Here is a 19,786-nt window from a genome sequence, read left to right as displayed (position 1 = left end):
TATTTTATTTATGAAATTACATTGTTTATGTTATTGCGGTTAGTTTCAATCCATCCTTAATTTGAAATGTAATCAAATAATTTGCTGTTAAAAGTGTTAAATACAGCTGGCAAGGGATGCCACGTAAGAGAGAGAAAGTAATTGTGAGCCACAAGTTATTTGTGGTTTTGGAGATTTAGTTATTTATGCTTTTTTTGATTCTCAATAAAGTGAAGGGCTCTTTTTAATCTGAGTCAGCATTACCTTTTATTCTCATCCCCAAATTCATCGTTTTAGGGTCCCACCTTTTAAAAGTCGCCAAACTTTTCGGCTTTCACTTTATTTTTAATGGACTTTTGAATTTTCTTGTGGATGGTAATGCAAGTTGGGCTAAACGTTGAACACCACAAACCGTGCAGAACCAGCAAACCTCTCCCTACCCTTTTTTCACTTTTACTTGGTATTTTATCAAGTTAATAAAAAGGCAAACAATATAAATTTCAATAGTTTGTTAAATAAATGTATTTAACATTTTTAGCTAATGTATTTTGAATACATGCGAAAAGCTTTATCTGTCTAATATTAATTGATCATTTTATTAGAAATAGAGAAAAATTTAGAAATAACAAACATAATAGACATAATAAGGCTTTATAATTATAGTTTCGATAATTGTGTTCCATAGCTATAATTATGTTTGCTATGGAGGCTGCAGTTTGTATATTTCTGTTCGTGGTATATTTCGCTTGCGAATATACAAATAGGGTAAGTATATACAAATTTGGTATACATTTATATTTTTCCAGAATTTCATTTGTATATTTCGCTTGTCAATATACAAACAAGATAAATTTATTATGAATTTTTAATAAATCGTATGCAAATAGCTAGGGTAAGCATATACAAAATTCTAGATTCATACAATCATGAACAGAATTATACAAATTCTATATTTATACAAATCATGCGAATTATACAAATCAGGTGGATAACAAGAATTGGGGAAACTGTAGCCTTCTGCATAATTTTCCCTTAAAAAAAGTAGTTACTTCATAGTAGTTGTCCGTCGTACTAAATTAAGAAAGCATTAATCAAAATTTTCCTATATTACTCTTCAAATTAATTATTTTTGAATGTGTGCACATTTATTTGTAAAATTTTCAAAAAGTTTTTTTTAAGGGGTGAATTAAAAAAATTATCTTCTTAGTTTTTATTTCTTAATATGCGTGTAAAAATGATCAACTAATATGCAACGGGTGAGTAGATTTTTTAGGAGTAAATCACGCATCTAACGACTTATCTTTTTTAATAAAATCACCATTTTTAATTATATCTTTTATTTAAAAAATAATGATTCTTTTAGTAATGTATCTGATCAAAATTTCAGTATTGTTGTATTTGAATTCGATTTTATAAATATATATATAAAAATTACTTTTTAGCATGTATTTGAAACTGATATAATGTATGTGAATATTGTTGAGTAAATTACTCATTATATAAAATGTATGTGGATTAGACTTTATATTTAAAAAAAAAGATAAATTAATCTATAGATACATACATGTACAAAGTTATACATTATATTTGATTCATCGCAACTATGATATGAGCTTGCTGCATTGTTATTATCATATTTGACGCATCCAAATACATATACATGTGCACTTAAAAAATAAAATGTAATCAAAACGCTAAATTTTATGAGTAAATTGCATATCTAACGACTTATCATTTTTTAGTAAATCACATTTTTGAGATTTATCTTTTATCAAAAGATAATAAAATTTTCAATGTATCTGATCAAAATTTCAAAATCATTGTATCTGCATTAGATTTTATAAAAGTATACCCAAAATATATTTTTTTATCATGTATATGACACTGATATAATATATCTGAATGTTAAGGAGTATTTACTTATCATTAAAAAAATGCATGTGGATTAGATTTTATAAAAACTAAAAAAAATTAATCTATAGCCACATACATGTACCAAATTGACACTGTATATGATTAATCTAAACTATAACATACGGTTATTGCATAAATATTGTATCTGATATTAAATTATATATATTTGAACGAAATTCCATATAGTGTGTACTAGATACATGAAGTATGTATCATAGTCATTGTATCAAATATCATATACATGAAGTATGTATTATAGTCACTGCCTTCACGAGTACTAGTTGCAACAATGACATAAGATAACCCTCCAATAAAGTGTTGTTGAGTGAAATCCAAAGTAAAAGAAGATATATTTTGGATAGCTTCTTGGTGGTGTGTTTTACCTCTATTAACAAACCTCTTGTTGAAGATTTCTTAGCCATCAAAGTAGTTTAACAAAATCCTAATCAATGAACTTAAAAAAAAAAAAAAACTTGGTATAATGTTTTGGAAAAAAAAAAGTATCTATTAAAAATTACTCCTATAAGAAATCAGATACATGACTTAAATGACGGATGAAATCAGTTATAAACTGCAAAATTTAAATGTGTATTGCTCTATTTTTATTTAAATGGTGGTGAGTAACTGAAGAAGAACGTGGGAGATAAAAGGAGGAGAGAAATTGGGTTGATGAACATATTAATTAGTAGGAGAGAACCTGTTGATTGAGAATTAGAGGGTGTGATTAGGCGGGTAAATAAATATGAAACTATATTTTAGGCTATTTTGAAAAAAATGATGTATCACAATGTATCTCACATCAAATCTGATGCAAAGTAATAGTGAGATAATAGATAGTTATTTAAAAATATAAAATGAATTAATATATAAAGTATGGAAGTTTGTTTATTTATGTATTTTTTTCTAATAAGAATAACTTAGTAAAATAAATATTTAAGGAAAAAGTTTTTGGTGTCTTTTGATCTTTAATTTATATCCAGACAAATTAGTCATGAGTCATGACCTTGTATACAATGAGACACAAATGTCAAAAGTCTTGTATTTGAGTGGAGAAAAATATAGAAGATGTTGAGTTCTCCACCAAGCTTTCTGCTACTTTTCCCAAAAGGTGACCTAATCAATCGAACTTTCAACTAATAATAAAAATTTGACCATGAAAATTATACATCTTATAAAGTCTTTGATAACTTCTTTCTTTTCATTCTTCACGACGCCTTTATCTTGATGGAGATTTTCAAATTAAGCTAGCTTTGTTTCGATTAGTTTCTTTATAATGTTCATGTATGCATCGATTTACACTTACATCGACTATTTTATTAAGTAATTGTTATCTCTTATTAGTGCAGAAATTGAGTAACTTTACCACCAAGACATACAAGACGAGATTACCTAGCATTTTTAATCATTGAAGTTTGTATTTTTTGGGAAAAAGGTGATTATTGAAACAACAATGAATCACTCTACATAGATTTTTTGTGTAATCTTAACGGAGAAAAAATGTGTAACAATAATTCTAACTTTACATATTGACAATTCGTCAATATTTTTTTCATTTGCAATAAAATTCCATTGTGTGTCCCAACATCAATAAAAGAGATTAAGAAAACATGTTTTGAGGAGAGATATTATTTCATCAATCAAGTCACATACAACTATCTAACTGATAAAATACATAACAATAAACTCCTATACTCCTTTTATTTTTGTATTCCTGAACAACTTCTTGCATAACAAAGTCTTAAGTATTTTTTTTTTATGAGATTGATAACTATATAAGGCAGTCATACAAGCTTTTCGGAGATACCGTTTTTTTTTTTGGCAACTAGTGCAAACATTAGCATAATCAACAAAGCAATAAGTACATTTAAGAGCACCTAACTACATAACCACCTTCTAGGAACGGTGCTATGAAAATTAAGCCTACAAAGTCTTTCAGAAGATTTTTTTGGAAACAGTACTTAGTATAACTTGTTAGATTTTGTCAATAATAAGTTAAGAGGCTCTTTAAGAGGCTAGCTAGGATTTTGTCAATACATATGTAGTGAGAAAATAAGAGAAACAAAAGAGGAGATTTGCGTGTGTGAAGACTAGTTTATGTGCACATTTTGTTATAAATATAGCTTTATATATTAAGCCGATGTATAATAATATGTTACATAAAAGTATAACTATCTATTTACTAACAACGGCACAATCTGGATAGTCTCTCTTCCAACAGCTAACCTCTAGATATTGTTTCACTAGAATTCAATGAGAATAATGACAGTAAGAGTGAGCAGAGGTGAATCCAGGATTTGAATATTTTGGATGCACCAATATTACATTAGCTTAAATATGAGCTCTAAGACAAACTTAAAAAATAAAAACAATAAAATAGCATTGTAGCTAGATTCGAACCCAAGTCTCGTGGGTGGTTCCTCTAGCTTGTTCCAACAGCACAATGACAAACCTATGCTTTTCATGGGTGCACAGTTAATTATATCCTAATTTATGTTGGTTTCTCAAGATAGACTTATACACATGATTTTTTTCCGAAGTTAACGGGTGCACGTGTACCCGCCTCTGGGAGTGAGTTGCTATTACAAAATTCTTCTGCTCTAATCTCCAAAATAGAAGGTCATGATCATACACTGAGTTAGTATTGATTTATACAGGGATACTCCTTCACTCTCATGTGAACTCGTTGAAAAGAAATGAAACAACGGTTTATGAAGGAACTGTAAAGGAGTTAAATAAGTGTCTGGATGTCTTGATATAATATCTAGACTATGGATCAATTATATATTATGTGTTGCACTGTAGTACTATTAGTTGTGCAAGTAGTACAGTTAGTTACTTACATATATATAATTGGTTACAGTTAGTTAGAAGTAGTTAGCTAGTGAGCTAATTGTGATTGAGTCGGTTAGAGGAATATGAGATGACATCATAGCATCATTGTATATATAGTACTTACTATACATTGAAGATAATGAGTATAATCAACGAAGATATTTTCAGCTTCTTTTGATCATACTTTTTTATCCTTGGTTAGTTCAAATTTACTAGATCTTCAATCTAGACTCATGAACTTAACATGGTATCAGAGCCAATAGAGCTGGATCGAGCCATCAAGGGGATTCTTACACATATAATGAAGAATTCGAGTGATTTTCAGCTCATTTGGGAATCCGTCTACTATTTTGCTACTTTCTTTTTCAATTTTTTTATGAAAATTGTTGGAGTCTCTATAGGAATTCCATCGGGAACTTCGATGGCTATTACAACCATCGATCATCTTCATCATTTATATTTGTATCCGTCATATGCATCAGGGCCGCTTAATATTGGAATTATGCTCACCAAAACTGACAATTACAGTTTGTGGAGTAAGTCCATGCAATTGACGTTACTAGGGACGAACAAAGTAGGATTCACAATAAAGCGGAATCATTATCCAGGGTCTTAGCTCGACTATGGGATCGATGCAACACACTCGTAATTTCCTGGATCATGTGAAATGTGATTAGAGATCTCTATGTTCAAGTCCTTTTTTGTTCAGATACACATTTAATCTGGGAAGACCTGAAGGAAAGATTTAACAAGGTTAACAATTCTCATACTTTTTAATTACATAAGGAGATTTTCACTCTTGTTCAACGAGGTTCCTTTGTATTTATTTACTATTTTAGACTTAAAGGCCTATGGGACGACTATGACTCTATTATGTCTCTTCATTCCTGTAATTGCTCCAAGTGTAGAGAATTTTTTGAACACTTACAATATCAAAGGATATTGCATTTTCTCATGGGACTCAATGACAACTATAGTCCGGTTAGGAGTCAAATTTTGTTGATGCAACAGATTCCGAGCATCAATCAGGCATATTTTCACGGGCCTATTTTCTTAGGTCTCGTGGGACAACAAAGGTAGGCTTGCATGACTCTACATAAGCTCAGTCCTAACACAAAATAGCACTAAAGTGAAGTAGCAAAGTCGTCTAAAACAGTCCACACACAAACAACAAACAAAAAGGCAAAAAAAAGAGCAAATTTGGGAGGCAATTGCCAATTTTCTTTGTATTTCTCTAAGTGTTCCTTTACACAAGTGAACTCCTTACAATAGTTTATACAAACTGTAAAATAAAGACTAAAAACGTAATGGGACAAGGTCCCAAGAGAAAGACTAAAAAAGGTGTCTTTACAAAGTCAAAGAGTAGGTGGGAGAAGGTGGGATGTCCTTTCTCACAAGTCAGCATTGTCCCCTCTCTTGGGGCCCGCTTTGGCTGATAGTCAAGGCCATTAATTGCTCACTAAGGGTCTTCAAGTTATCTCCCAAAGCTGGAATATAATTGGCACGCCGTTTGAGATCCGTTGAATCGCAATACAAATCTGCCCTGCTCCTGAAATCGCTGAAATTTAATGTAGCTCATTTCGAGGTGGCACACGCTCCTCCACCTGATTTGGCGACGACCCCGGCGCCACACAATTGCAAATAAGTATGGACTTTATCGTGGAACTGCCACAAGTCCTCATACTTCTCCCATGTTGCCCCCTTCGGTGTCGTTCATTTCCAATGGACGAGGAACTGCAAGCTCGAATTATTCCAGCCCTTGCTGCGAATCAATTGATGATCAATAATTGCCTTGATCTGTTTGTCCACGATTAGTGGAGTAATGAATATTTGAGCTCTACCGGACTGCCACCGATCCTTGTCTTCCATGTCTTCAAAATATGATTTTAATTGACTAGCGTGAAAGACCGGATGTATCTTCAAGTAATGGGGCATCTCAACCCGATACAAGATTCTGCCTATCTTAGCAAGAATCTCTGAAGGACCCTCGTAGCGACGAATTAGACTTTGACTCACACTTCGCAACAACTTGAATTGTCTAGGAATGAGTTTTATCCTAACTTGATCCCCAATTCGATACTCGATTAGTCGCCGCTTACGATCATCAAACTTTTTCATTTTTCGGGCTACCTTATCAAGATATGATCGTGCAAGATCAATTTGTTCTCCCAGGCTTTCACCATGTGATAAACACTCGAACTCTTCAAACCGACATCGACGGGCAATGATTGTGGCGTATTGGGCTGCTGCCCGGTAGCCAACTCAAATGAACTCATTCCCGTCGCCTCACTCTGCTGCAAGTTATATGAGAATTGGGCAGTGTCCAGTAACTTCGCCCAATCCTTTTGATTGGCACTAACATAGTGCCGCAAATAACACTCCAAGAGTGCGTTGATCCGCTCCATTTGGCCATCCGTTTGAGGATGGAAGCTGGTCGAGAAGTGCAACTCCGAACCAAGCATACTGAATAACTCTCTTCAAAACGCGCCAGTGAATCGAGGATCTCGATCACTAATAATGTGTTTGGGTATGCCCCAATACTTTACGGCATCTCGCAAAAATATTTGGGTTGCCTCTTTGGCTTTGCAGCTGGCTGTCGTGGCAGTGAATGTTACATATTTTGAGAAGCGATCAACCACAACCATAATAGTCTTGAACCCTTCCGAATTCAGCAAACATGTGATGAAATCCATGGTGACGCTGTCCTACGGTGTTTCAGCAATAGGCAGCGGCTCAAGAAGTCCACCCGGCGCCTTCATTTCAACTTTATCTTATTGACAAATGAGGCAAGTATGTACATTGACCTCAATGTCATCTCGCATTCGAGGCCAATAATAAGAGGACTCCAACAACGCTAATGTCCTTTTCTGCCCCGGGTGACCAGCCCATGCATCATCATGACCCTTCTTGATCAATGTACTCTTAAGGTTAGCCCACCTCGGAATGTACAGACGTCTGCCAATAGTGTACCACAAACCATTCTCCTCCTAATACTTCAACGTCTTGCCTTGTTAGGCTAAAAACGAGAAGTTGTTTTGCCACGGGATCATGCTGCATACCTTCATTAATATCATCAACAACACTGCTGCAAGTTGAACTAATAATTGCAGCCAAGCCAGCCTTGCAACTAAGCGCGTCGGCTACAACATTGGCCTTCCCCGGCTTGTACTCAAACGTGAAATCAAATTCAGCCAAGAAGTCTTGCCAACGGGTTTGCTTGTCAGTCAATTTTTTTTGGGAATGAAAATACGTTGTCGCGACGTTGTCTGTCTTAACAACAAAGTGAGCACCCAATACATAATGACGATAAGTCCTTAGATAATGTACTACAACCGCTCCTTCTCATGAGCAGAATAGAGCCTTTCTGCGTCATTCAATTTTTTTGATCTCGAACGCCACTAATAGCAAATTCAGATGCGTCGGTATGAATTTTGAAAGCCTTAGTGAAATCGGGCAGCGCTAAAATTAGCTTATCGATAATTGCTGCCTTAAGCTTTTCAAAGGCATCTTAACATAAATTAGTCCACTCCCACTCACGACTATTTTTCAGCAAGTCAGTGAGTAGAACAGCAATAGCCGAATACCCAATTATGAAGCGTCGATAATAATTGGTGAGGCTAAGAAAGGACCGTAATTCGGATACCTTTGTTGGAGCCTTTTAATCCCGAATCACCTACACCTTATCGCTGTCCATCCTCATTTCACTATGACTAATAGTGTGTCCAAGGAACTGGACAGTGGGTTGTGCGAAGCTGCACTTTTCCCGCTTCACGCACAAATCATTATCACGTAAGACTTTGAACACTTTACATGCACAAGTGCTCAACATGCTCTTCCATGATGTTGCTATAAACGATAATGCCATCCAAATAAATAACTACAAACTGATCCAAAAAGGGATGGAACAACTTGTTCATCAACGTACAAAACGTCGTTGGAGCATTTGTCAAGCCGAAATGCATGACCAGCCACTCAAAAGCTCCATAACGAGTGACACAAGTCATTTTTGGCTTATCACCTTTAACAATCCGGACGTGGTAATAACCTTTCCTCAAGTCCATCTTCATGAATACTTTGGCCTACCCCAAGCGATTAAATAAATCATCGATCAAAGGAATATGATACCTTGTTGAGGGCCCGATAATCAATACACAAACGCAACGTCCCTTCCTTATTCTTTTGGAACAAAACAGGCGCACCAAATGACACCTTAGAAGCCCTAATATGTCCAGCATCAAACAACTCCTTGAGTTGCTTTCAAAGTTCCTCCAATTGCGGGGGTGCCATACGATAAGGCGTCATGGCAGGTGGCTTTACCCCGGGAACCAATTCAATTTGGTGATCAACTTCTCTTCGTGGTGGTAAACGTTGGGAAAGTTCTTCCGGCACCACTCCCTATTATTAAAAAGGACCTGCCCAATACAATGAGGCAAAACTACTGCTTCAATTAAGTCTCCGACGCCTCCGACGCCTCCGACAAGGGCAGCAAGAAATATTGGTTCCTCTCTCTTAAAGCCCATAACAATCTGCATAGCAGACAAATGCATCCCATTTTGTTGTATCCGAATAAAGGGTACCACGCAAGAACCTCCAGCATCGCTGATGTGAAGTTGGTTGAGACGCGGCAAAATAAACGCGTTAACCTCATACCAAAAGTCCATCCCCAAAATAATGTCAAACATATCCATAGGAGCAATAGTGAAGTCCGTCAGCCCCTTCCATCCTCCTAAATCAATGATGACTTTAGGAGAGAAACCATGGACAGTAGTAGGGAGGGCGTTGATGGTTTTCAACATCGTATCGCTGACAACATAATTCAAACAAAGGTCTTTGGCCCTTTTCTTTGTTACAAATGTATGTGTTGCACCGTTGTCCACCATAATTCGAACGTTTTTATTATTCAACTTGGCATTAACAAACAGTGATTCGCGTGGCCTTGCACTAGCCGGCTGGGCAGCCACCGCATCAAGCATCATGTGATGAAACAACGTCATATGATTAAACAAACCAACATCCACGTTCTTTTCCTTGTCCGCCTCACCAACCTGTCCATCTTGCTCCTCAGATGGTCCTCCGATTTGCATTGCAGCATGTTCTTGCTGCTTTTGAGCCGCAACCATATCATTTAACTTACTCAACGAAGGATAATAACGGGCAGCGTGAGTAGTCTCACCACAAATATAACAACCCTCACGATGTGAAGCGTCTTTCTTATGATCCTCATAATTTTTGCGGAAATTAAAAGACTGGATACGATTGTTACATATCACGTCGCTGCCTCGGTTGGGAACAAACTTGCCTTTGTTTCGGTTGTTATCCACCTTGGGAGGAACACTTTTGCTCCGATTGTCCCTCCCATTTGCTGCATCTGCCCAAAAATTAGTAAGCGATTCAGCCACTACGATCACTTCATCAACGTCATTGACTTGCCACCTTTGAAGTTCTTGTTTGGCCCAATTTTGGAGACCATCCAAGAAGTAAAACAACACGTCATCGTTGGTCAAACTCGGAACTTGAAGAGTGAGTTTCATGAACTCTTTCACATAGTCACGAATAGAGAATGTTTGCTTCAATTCTCTCAACCTACGACAAACCTCATGTACTACGTTTTGAGGATATAATTGTCGTTTTAGCTTCTCTTTGAACTGCCCCCAATCATCGATAGAGCAAACTCCTCTCTCCATGTCTGCCTTTTTCCTCCGCCACCACAACATAGCGGTGTCGCTCAAATATATAGCCGCTGTCCAGATTTTGACAGCCTCACTAGTAATGTTCACATGCTCAGAATAAGCATCCATTTGCCACAAGAAATTTTGAACGTCTTGGACATTTCCCTCACCACGAAAATCCTTTGGTTTAGGATGTTCAATACGTGTCTCACGAACTGTAATGGAACTAGCAAATCCTGCATTGACAGTCTCATCAACTTGCCTTTTCAAAGTCTCAAACTCTCTATGAAGAGAGGAGAGAGCTTCGGTGAGCTTGAGTTCAAGGTTGGTCATCACTTCCTTGTTCACCTTCTCAAGCTCAACAAGGTTGCTCTTCACCTTATCAAGGCCTTCAAGAGCTACCGTTTCAAGAGAACTAAAGTTGTTCTCAACTACCACAAGTCGTCTATTCAAGGCCGACAAACCAACTTCAACTTCGATAATCTTTTCATTGAGTTGGCTGGTGTCGGAACCTTCTCATTCTTCCCCAAGGATTCTGCCAAAAACAGGTGGGTTAAAAGAAGAGTCCCTTACCTTACTTTAATCACGTTTCCTGGCAGCATCTTTTCGAACCTCCCGCTCCTTCTCTTGACCACCATCTTCGTTGCGTTGAGACTTTGACGTGATGCTCAAATCGAAGCTCTGATACCACTTGTCACAGGCCTATTTTCTTAGGTCTCGTGGGACATCAAAGGTAGGCTTGCACGGCTCTACGTAAGCTCAGTCCTAACACAAAATAGCACTAAAGTGCAGTAGCAAAATCGTCCAAAACACTCTACACACAAACAACAAACAAGAAGGGAAATAATTGAGCAAGTTTGGGAGGCAAGTGCCAATTTTCTTTGTATATCTCCAAGTGTTCCTTTACACAAGTGAATTCCTTACAATAGCTTATACAAGCTGTAAAATAAAGACTTAAAACGTAATAGGACAAGGTCCCAAGAGAAAGACTAAAAAAATGTTTTTACAAAGTCAAAAAGTAGGTGGGAAAAGGTGGGATGTCCTTTCTCACAAGTCAGCCTAGACTAAAAAGGGTGTCTTTAGAAAGTCAAAAAGTAGGTGGGAGAAGGTGGGATGTCCTTTCTCTCAAGTCAGCCTTGTCCCCTCTCTTGGGGCCCGCTTTGGCTGATAGTCAAGACCATTAATTCCTCACTAAGGGTTTTCAAGTTTTCTCCCAAAGTTGGAATATAATTGGTACGCCGTTTGAGACCCGTTGAATCGCAATACGAATCTGCCCCACGCGTGAAACCGCTGAAATTTAATGTAGCTTCTTTCGGGGGGGCATAATATGCTATGACTAATCAAGATGAAAGCCTTCTTGTTAGCAAGTTCAAGTAGAATGATGTCTGAAAACATGACTCCAACAATAATGTTTACTTCGAGACCTGGTCTTGAAAATCAGAAACAAAAGAACTATACCCCAAATGCATTTTGTGATTATTGTCATATGAAAGAACACTTGTGAATTGATTGTTACAAGTTGATGAATGATGACTTTTGTCACAAAACTAGACATCTATAGTTAATTGGATATCGAGCCGAGACAAAGACAAGTGGAAAGCTGTTGTAGCTGGGAATTCTGAGTATGGTGTGGGGCCTATATATGAGGGAGCAGAAAGTACTGGTCTATACTACATACTGTACATTGAAGACAATGAATCAATGAAGATATTTTCTTTCAGCTTCTCTAGATTATAATTTTTTTTATCTTTGATTAGTTCAAATTGATCACTAGATTTTCAATCCATATTCATGAACTTAACATGAACAAAGAGCTCTTTGCATAGATATTTGGAACTTCAACACTTCTTTTGATTTTTTTATTAAGCATAAACCTTTTCAGATAATTTAGATTAGCTAATGATTTAGATAATTCGAGTCTCTTTCTAGAAAACAACCTTTTGTTTAACATATTTCTTCCTAAACACCTAGTATACATGACTTTTCCCCTTTTCGTTGCAAACACTAATCCATCACATGAAAGACAATGATGCTCTTAAAAGTGGAATTAGCCAGCATCTTGTTGCTAAATAAACTAAAGACCTCAAAATGTATCTTTATATTAAGGATCTTTACATGCTCAAAAGCTAATTGTAGAACATTTTTTATCACGTAACCTTAAAGGTTCATGAGGTGTACCTATATCAAGTGGATATATTTATTTAATCATTAATAAAATAGATATTTATCTAGTCATTAATAAAATTAAGACATATATTTTTTTCCCTAAATAATAGTTTGAATAAAAAAAATCGAACCAAAATAATGTTGATTCAATCATTTATAAATGAGAAAATGGTCTAAAACCTCCCAACCTATACCCGAAATCCCAACTGCATACTCCAACTTCAAGAGTGTCCTATTACCCCCCTGAACTTTATATTTCTCTATTTTCTTCACGCTTAAATGCTGACATGTCATAAGAGGTGTTCTAACGTCCTCTAGGCGTGTTAGAAGGTGAATTTTGATGAAAATTTCTGAGAAAATAGTCATCTTCCCCACCTTTAAAATAAACCATTGTTTCTTCTCTATAGCAACAAAGATCAAATTCTCATACAAAAATTAAATTTGATTTACATCAAATTCAATTGAACTCCCTAATGAGAATGTTTTTTTTCTTTTTTTTTAGATCATTTAATTATCAATCTCAAATTTCAATTAATAAATGAAATGATTCAATATCAATTGACCTCTATTAATGGCATTGCTGGTGCTTTCGTTTGTTCTCCCTCTTTTGCTGCTCGACCATCAGCCACCACTGTCGCCACCTCTGGCGAAACCCAAACCACCAACAAAACCCCGTTCTCCTCTTCCCCTCTCTTTTTTCTCTCTCCCATTCCGAGACAACCACCATGAAAACCTGTTGACACCCAATTTTGGACCTCCACATTATAGATTAATCATCGAGCTTCTTCAATTTCATACGATTTAAAATAATTATTTTCATAAATTTTTCAGAAAAAATATATAGGTTGCAAGCTATTTTAAATAGTTTCGTCACTTTTTATAGTTTTTAGATAATATATATGTTTACATAATTATGTATATAATTAGTATATTTTATGAATATTTCAAAAATCATCTCAAAAGATTTTAATTTTTTAGTAAGTATTTTATTAGTTTAGTAAATTATAGTTATAATTTTGAGTTATTTAAATTAGCTAGTTTATAATTAAGTTAATTATTTTATTTCGTCAAAATTAAGAGGCTTATTAATTAATTATATTAATTCGTCCTATTTAATTAGTAGTCAAATTTACTAATTTAATCGACTCGACTATGCTCTTAATTTCGATTGGCTACAATTGAAATTCATTTGACCATTTTTTGTTAGTGTAATTTCAACTATATTTTGCCAACTCCCATAAACCTTTTTTTTTTCAATTTTCGGACCCAAATTGGCCTACTTTCAGACCCATTTTAATTCTCCAACGTTCCAATTCAAATTTCCAATAGCCCCATTCCATTCCCAGCGCCCCAGCCAACTCTTGATAATAGACCCGACCCATTTTTTTAATTTTTTTTCCCTTCACAAAAGAAACCCAATTCCAACAACAATACAGTCAAACTCGACCGCCCCATCTGTTTCTTCTTCTTCTCTACGCAAGAACATCAAGCAAAAGACTACAAACGAAACCCAAAAAATCCGGCGAGAAATCCGCAGACCCACACTCATCCCGTCCCCTCATCCCCTTTTCTCAGAAATCTCCATACTTTCTACTGTTTGCCTTTGAAAAGAGGAAAAAATTCAAAAGGTTTTGAATTTTTGCTCAACAGTTTTCCCCCCATAGATCGCCCCAACTTTCCTTATAAATAACCCCCCCTACTCTTAGTGATGACGGTTTTGGAGTTTGGTTTTGAAGCAATAGTCACTTCTACACTTAATTTTATCTAGTCTTTTGATTTTAAGTTCCGAGAAGATCGTCGTTTGGATTTTCTTAGCCTTCCTTTAGTATTCAAAGAGAGTGGTGAAATCGCTCTTCTCGTCATCTCAGCTCGTTGCCCCTCAAAAGGTAATATTCATCTCAGTTCAGGTCTCTCTTATTCTTAGCGTGTCGATTATTTGCTTTTGACTGTTTGAGGTGTTTGATACGCTCAAATTACACCTCCTTTCAGAAGCATAAGCGATCGTTATCAAGTAAAGAACCCAACTTGTAGGTTGGGATCGATCCCACAAGGAAACTGGTTTAGACTTTACTTTTAACTTCTTTTTGCCCTACTTTTGTCATATTATTGCTTTACCACTTTCCCTTGATTTTCTTCAACCACGGAAGAGACTTTAAGCTTTGTAGCTCAATTCCTTTTTATTTAATTGCTCCTTTCTCTTTGAATAATTCACATCATTTCCTTACGTTTCCCCCAAATTTTTTATTTATTATTATTTTTTTATTTTTTTTTTAATTTTTTTTCACTCTTTTCATCCCCATTTTTCTTTCAGTTTCCTCTTTCATAGCCACCCTCAACTTATGAATTTTCTGTTAGTTGAGGTTCACAATACCCGATGTCAAGTCAGGGCCAAGATTAAAGTTACTTTTTACATTAGCCACTCTCAACTTAGGCTTTTGGCCTAAGTCAAAGTGCACATATCCAAGGAGGGACCGGGGCCAACATAGTAGATTATGGGAAGGTGAGTTAGGGGTTTTAGAAAGAAATGGTTTATTTTTAGGCTCAAAGTTGGATCAAAGGGAATAGTTATTTCATTTGGTTGAATCCTTTTAGGCAATTTATGAGTTTTTCAGAACAACGGCCTATGATCACTTCCTATCCTCTAGATTGAATTGTCTTTGCAGGACTAACTGGACAAGTTCTAGTTTTGCACAAAACTGTTTGAACAGTCAACGATTCTCACCCACTCTTGGCACAAGTTTCATTATCAGATTATCAGACTACCCGGTTCAAGTTTCAGGTTTAATCATGCAATCAAGTCGATTGTTACTATGTCATACTCAGAGCCAACACAATCAGCAACTCGTAGCCTACTTCTAGCATACAACCCAGAATCTGACGGGTATCATTTTTCCTAAGCCATCATGCTTCGTTCTGTATCATGTTTCTACACACACAAACCTAAGACATGCCGGTTCAACAAAAATTAAACAAGTCTCTTGGGGTAAAAGAACACAGGCAAGAAAACCCCAAGAGAGGATACATGAGTTGGATTACTCAGGCTTCACCCTATCACTCACGATCCATTTACCCCACCCCCAACAAAAATAGATGCAATTGTCCACAATGCATACATAGACAGTAAAAGTGAATGGATTTGAGTGAAGCAAACCTGTGGCGCAAAGCGCCGGCGAATCATCAACAAGCAGGGGGATCCGGTTTCCCGGAGCCTCTGGAACATCAGTGGGGGCACCCTCAGTAGTGCCCACCTCAGCACTCCTAGCACCCTCAGTAGTGCGCTCTATCAAACATTCCGCATCATCAGTGGTGCTTGCGACACCTCTCAACATAGGCTGATCCTCTGCAACCGGGGCAGAGCTCGATGCCCCTACAACCCTCTCACGCACCCTCTGCTAGCGCAACTCTTCATTTGCAATCGAGGCCCTCCTAGCCTCCTTCCTCCGTGCGATGAGAGCGGTGCTGCTTGCCCTTGGCATGTGTCGGTGCAGGCCCCTTCTCGGCGATGCCACTGAATAGATCATCTAGCACTGTATCATCAGCCAGCGCAGTAGGGGCAGCCTGAGTCTCAACTGAAGGTGCAGCAAGAATGAGATCCACATTAGTCCGGAGGCTGGCTATGTCAGCCTGCAAAGGAGATAAGTTTGTGGCCGGAACTGATCGCTTGAGGACTCGCAACTCAAAGGCGTCCAACAACTTATTAACCGCCAGGACCTCACGGTCCATCATCCCCTCCATCCTGCGCTCCAATCTAGCCTCGGACTCGGCAATTGACTTTTGCATCCAAGGCTGGATGTGATGCAGCAGTGTGGCCATCTACGCCTCTAACTTTTGTACTCTGGCCATCGGGACAACCGTCGCTTCTAACGGTGGTGTATACCGGGAAGAACTAGGAGCAACACTAGCTGCCTGAGAAGAGGAGTCTGGGACAGTGTCGGTGTGGTTTGGGATAATGGGGTCACCGCCCTGTGCTTGCCCCACAGTGTCTGCAAGATCGGAGCTCAAGGGGGGTACCTCAATCTGGGCTCTCTGCGAGGTGCTACCACATTCGCGTCATCCCGAATAAGGCCGATGTCCAATGCCCCTGTAGGGTGGACTAGCCTGTCACAATGCCAGATCGGCACTCCAGAGTCCCTACATAAGTGAAATATCAGACAGGGAAAAGGGTAAGTAGTGGAGGTCCTGAAAGCTCTCTCGTGGATCTCTGCCAGCAGTATTCGGGTAAAGTCGATCTCTACTCCCGCCACCAATGCAGCAACCATCACCGCTCTGTCCCAAGTGACCTGATTGTCAGCTTTTGTGGGCGACACTCTGTTGCGTACCAACAGCCAGAAGGATTTTGCTACGAAGTTCAATGTGGCCTTCCGGATGCCCAACCGTGGAGCAGCGACCCATTATGCTCGCTCGCGATCTGCAACAATGTACCTGGCCAGCCATAGTATCACAGCCTCTCGCTGCTCAATATTCCTCTGGAAAGTGCCACTCCGCACGATGTCCCAGCGGTAATCAAATTCTGACGTGTTAGGAGACCAAGAGTGGCCCGTGGTAGGACCATAGAGAAAACGGCTAATGGTGGCGGGTGATATGTCCACCGGACACCCTCGAACCAAGGTGGAAGTGAGCGGGGCCTGCGCTAGTGGCTTTGACCGCTTGGAAATGGACCCGCGGAGAGTGGCAGCATAGGAAGCATAGAACTCCCGGACAATCTCCTCGCTATATGTCCCTGGGTCTCAAGCCATCCAGTCACACTTGTGAAGTTTGAACAGCCGGTGAATATCTGGCACAGTATGCAGGCTCCCCGTGAGGACTCTGCGCTCCTCTTGTATTAATCGGGACATTTTTTGTTTGTCATTCACCATTTTTGCATCCCGATAGATTTGCCATTGACCCTCGACACACCACCTATTCAGCTCCCCTGCTATCGAAGCGGGTTTATCATTCCTTGGTGCAGGAATGACCTCTGAACTAGTTGCCTCATCAGACGAGGCTGCTTGGTCATTCTCTCCAGACCCTGTGGACGATTTGGCGTTGGACCCTGTAGCATGGACAGACTATGATTGTGATGATTGGGAGCCTGAGGCATGGGTAGACTCGAATCTGGACATAGGTCCCTCCGAACTGGAAGCAGCCCCAATTGGTGACCCGATCAGTGTGTGCTCCTCATCAGACTGGGAGACAGTGACTACGTTGGGGATCACCTTCCGGGGGGTGCACCTGGGTGCTGCGCGAGAGGCCCTAGGGTTGAGAGGCACATATGCGGGGTCAGAGTCGTTCTCGGTATCCTCATCAATCAACCGGAAGCTAGGGGCAACCGATTTGGACTTGCCCCATTTTGAGTAGGTGACCATCTTCTTGGGTGCCATCGTACCTGCAGGAACGTCATTAGTGCCAAAACTAACCATGTGCAGCAAAAGAACTTATTTAGAGTTGGTAACGACCCAAACTAAGTCCACAAAAAAAAATTGACAGATGCTACAGAAGTCATCCACGGAGGAGACCTACGGTTCGTAGACTGATCTACGGTCCGTGGATCTCTTCCGTGGATCAGGGTGCCTGAAATATAGGTCGCAGATGAAAACCACGAAAGTACAGAACGGTCCGTAGATGGATCTACGGACCGTAGTCCACATTCGTAGTTTTACACTTGGTGAAAATTTGCAGGTGCGTCATATGACGAACCCCATCTACGGTCCGTAGATGGATCTATGGTCCGTAGACGGGGTATCGTGAAAGCAAACAGTGCCAGGTATCACACATATTTGACTTTTGGTTTCACTATTAACACAACTTAATCATGCATATACACAATTGAAATATGATAGTTCGTCATTCTTAAGATTTCGACCGTTTATTATACCCAACAATTTAGACTAGATGTGGAACCCTAAGTCGAAACTAGCATATAGTATTTACGATCACATAAACTCACATCACAATTAAAGCTATACAATCACTATCTATCATTCCAAGGGCATTGTACTATTCAAGTTTATCATACAATTTCATCTAACAATTACCCAAGGTCAAGACCCACTCCCGACCCTTTATATTCAATCTATGAATTGAAATTCAAAGTGAAGAGAAAGTCTATTACCTTACAAACAACAACGAGTGGGGTGATTGCGTGATGGTACTATGATTTAGCAAGACCAAGGAGTCACCTTTTCGTCACTGACCAAACACCGGACCCTTTTTATCAGATTATGGAGTGGGTTGATTATTCTATAGAAAGGGTTTTTGGGAATATATGGAAGGGAGGATATTATGTGGTGGTTATGGAGTGATTTGGGGAGTTTAAAGAGCGGGTGAAACGGTTGTGGGAGCAATGGAGGGAAGGGAAATGATTTGAAACAATGGGGGTTTTAAGTAATGGGGGTCCGGGTCGGGTCAGTCAACTGTAAGGTGTGGACTCACGAGACCCCGTCTACGGTCCGTGAGTCGATCTACGGTCCGTAGATCAGGACCGTAGATCACAATTATACTAGGACAATGTTAGGGACTTACCTGGGATCTACGATACCATTGACGGTTCGTGGATCAATCGACGGACCGTCGATGGGGTCCGTGGACCTCTGCACCAGACCATTTTCTGCAGATTTTTTGCGTGGTGTACCTGCACATGAAACAACCAATAGGCTATTTTTTTTTAATATTTTCTGGACACTTTTTAGACACGGACCCTATATTACTTCTAGCCAACACTAAGAACTAGAATACTGAAACCCCTTCCTACATTGATACAAAAACGCAAGTAATCAAAGGAAACTAAACTACATAATGTAAAATAGAACCCTATTGTTGGCTAGATTTTACATCTTGGGTTGCCTCCCAAGCAGCGCTTGATTTAACGTCCCGGCAGCGGCGCCAAAATTTGATACGCTCAAATTACACCTCCTTTCAGAAGCATAAGTGATCGTTATCAAGTAAAGAACTCAACTTGTAGGTTGGGATCGATCCCACGAGGAAAATGGTTTAGACTTTACTTTTAACCAACAATTATATTCAATTAGTCAAATTATTTCCAGAAACAGGTAATAAAAAGGGGGGTTGTGCTTGTGTAAAACACATAGTAAGACTTAATATTGTAATCAATAATTAAATTCAACTTTGCTTGTTATCAAGATAAGAGAAATAACTAGGGTACACGTGTTCCCCATAATCTGATAACGCAATAATCCTAGTAATAGCAATCCTTTTCTAGTGTATTACATGCAAAGTGATAAGTTAGG

This window comes from Solanum stenotomum, chromosome 12 (genome assembly GCF_019186545.1).
Source record: "Solanum stenotomum isolate F172 chromosome 12, ASM1918654v1, whole genome shotgun sequence".
In the NCBI taxonomy this organism is placed as follows: Eukaryota; Viridiplantae; Streptophyta; class Magnoliopsida; order Solanales; family Solanaceae; genus Solanum; species Solanum stenotomum.
Note: the sequence above shows the minus strand (reverse complement) of the source record.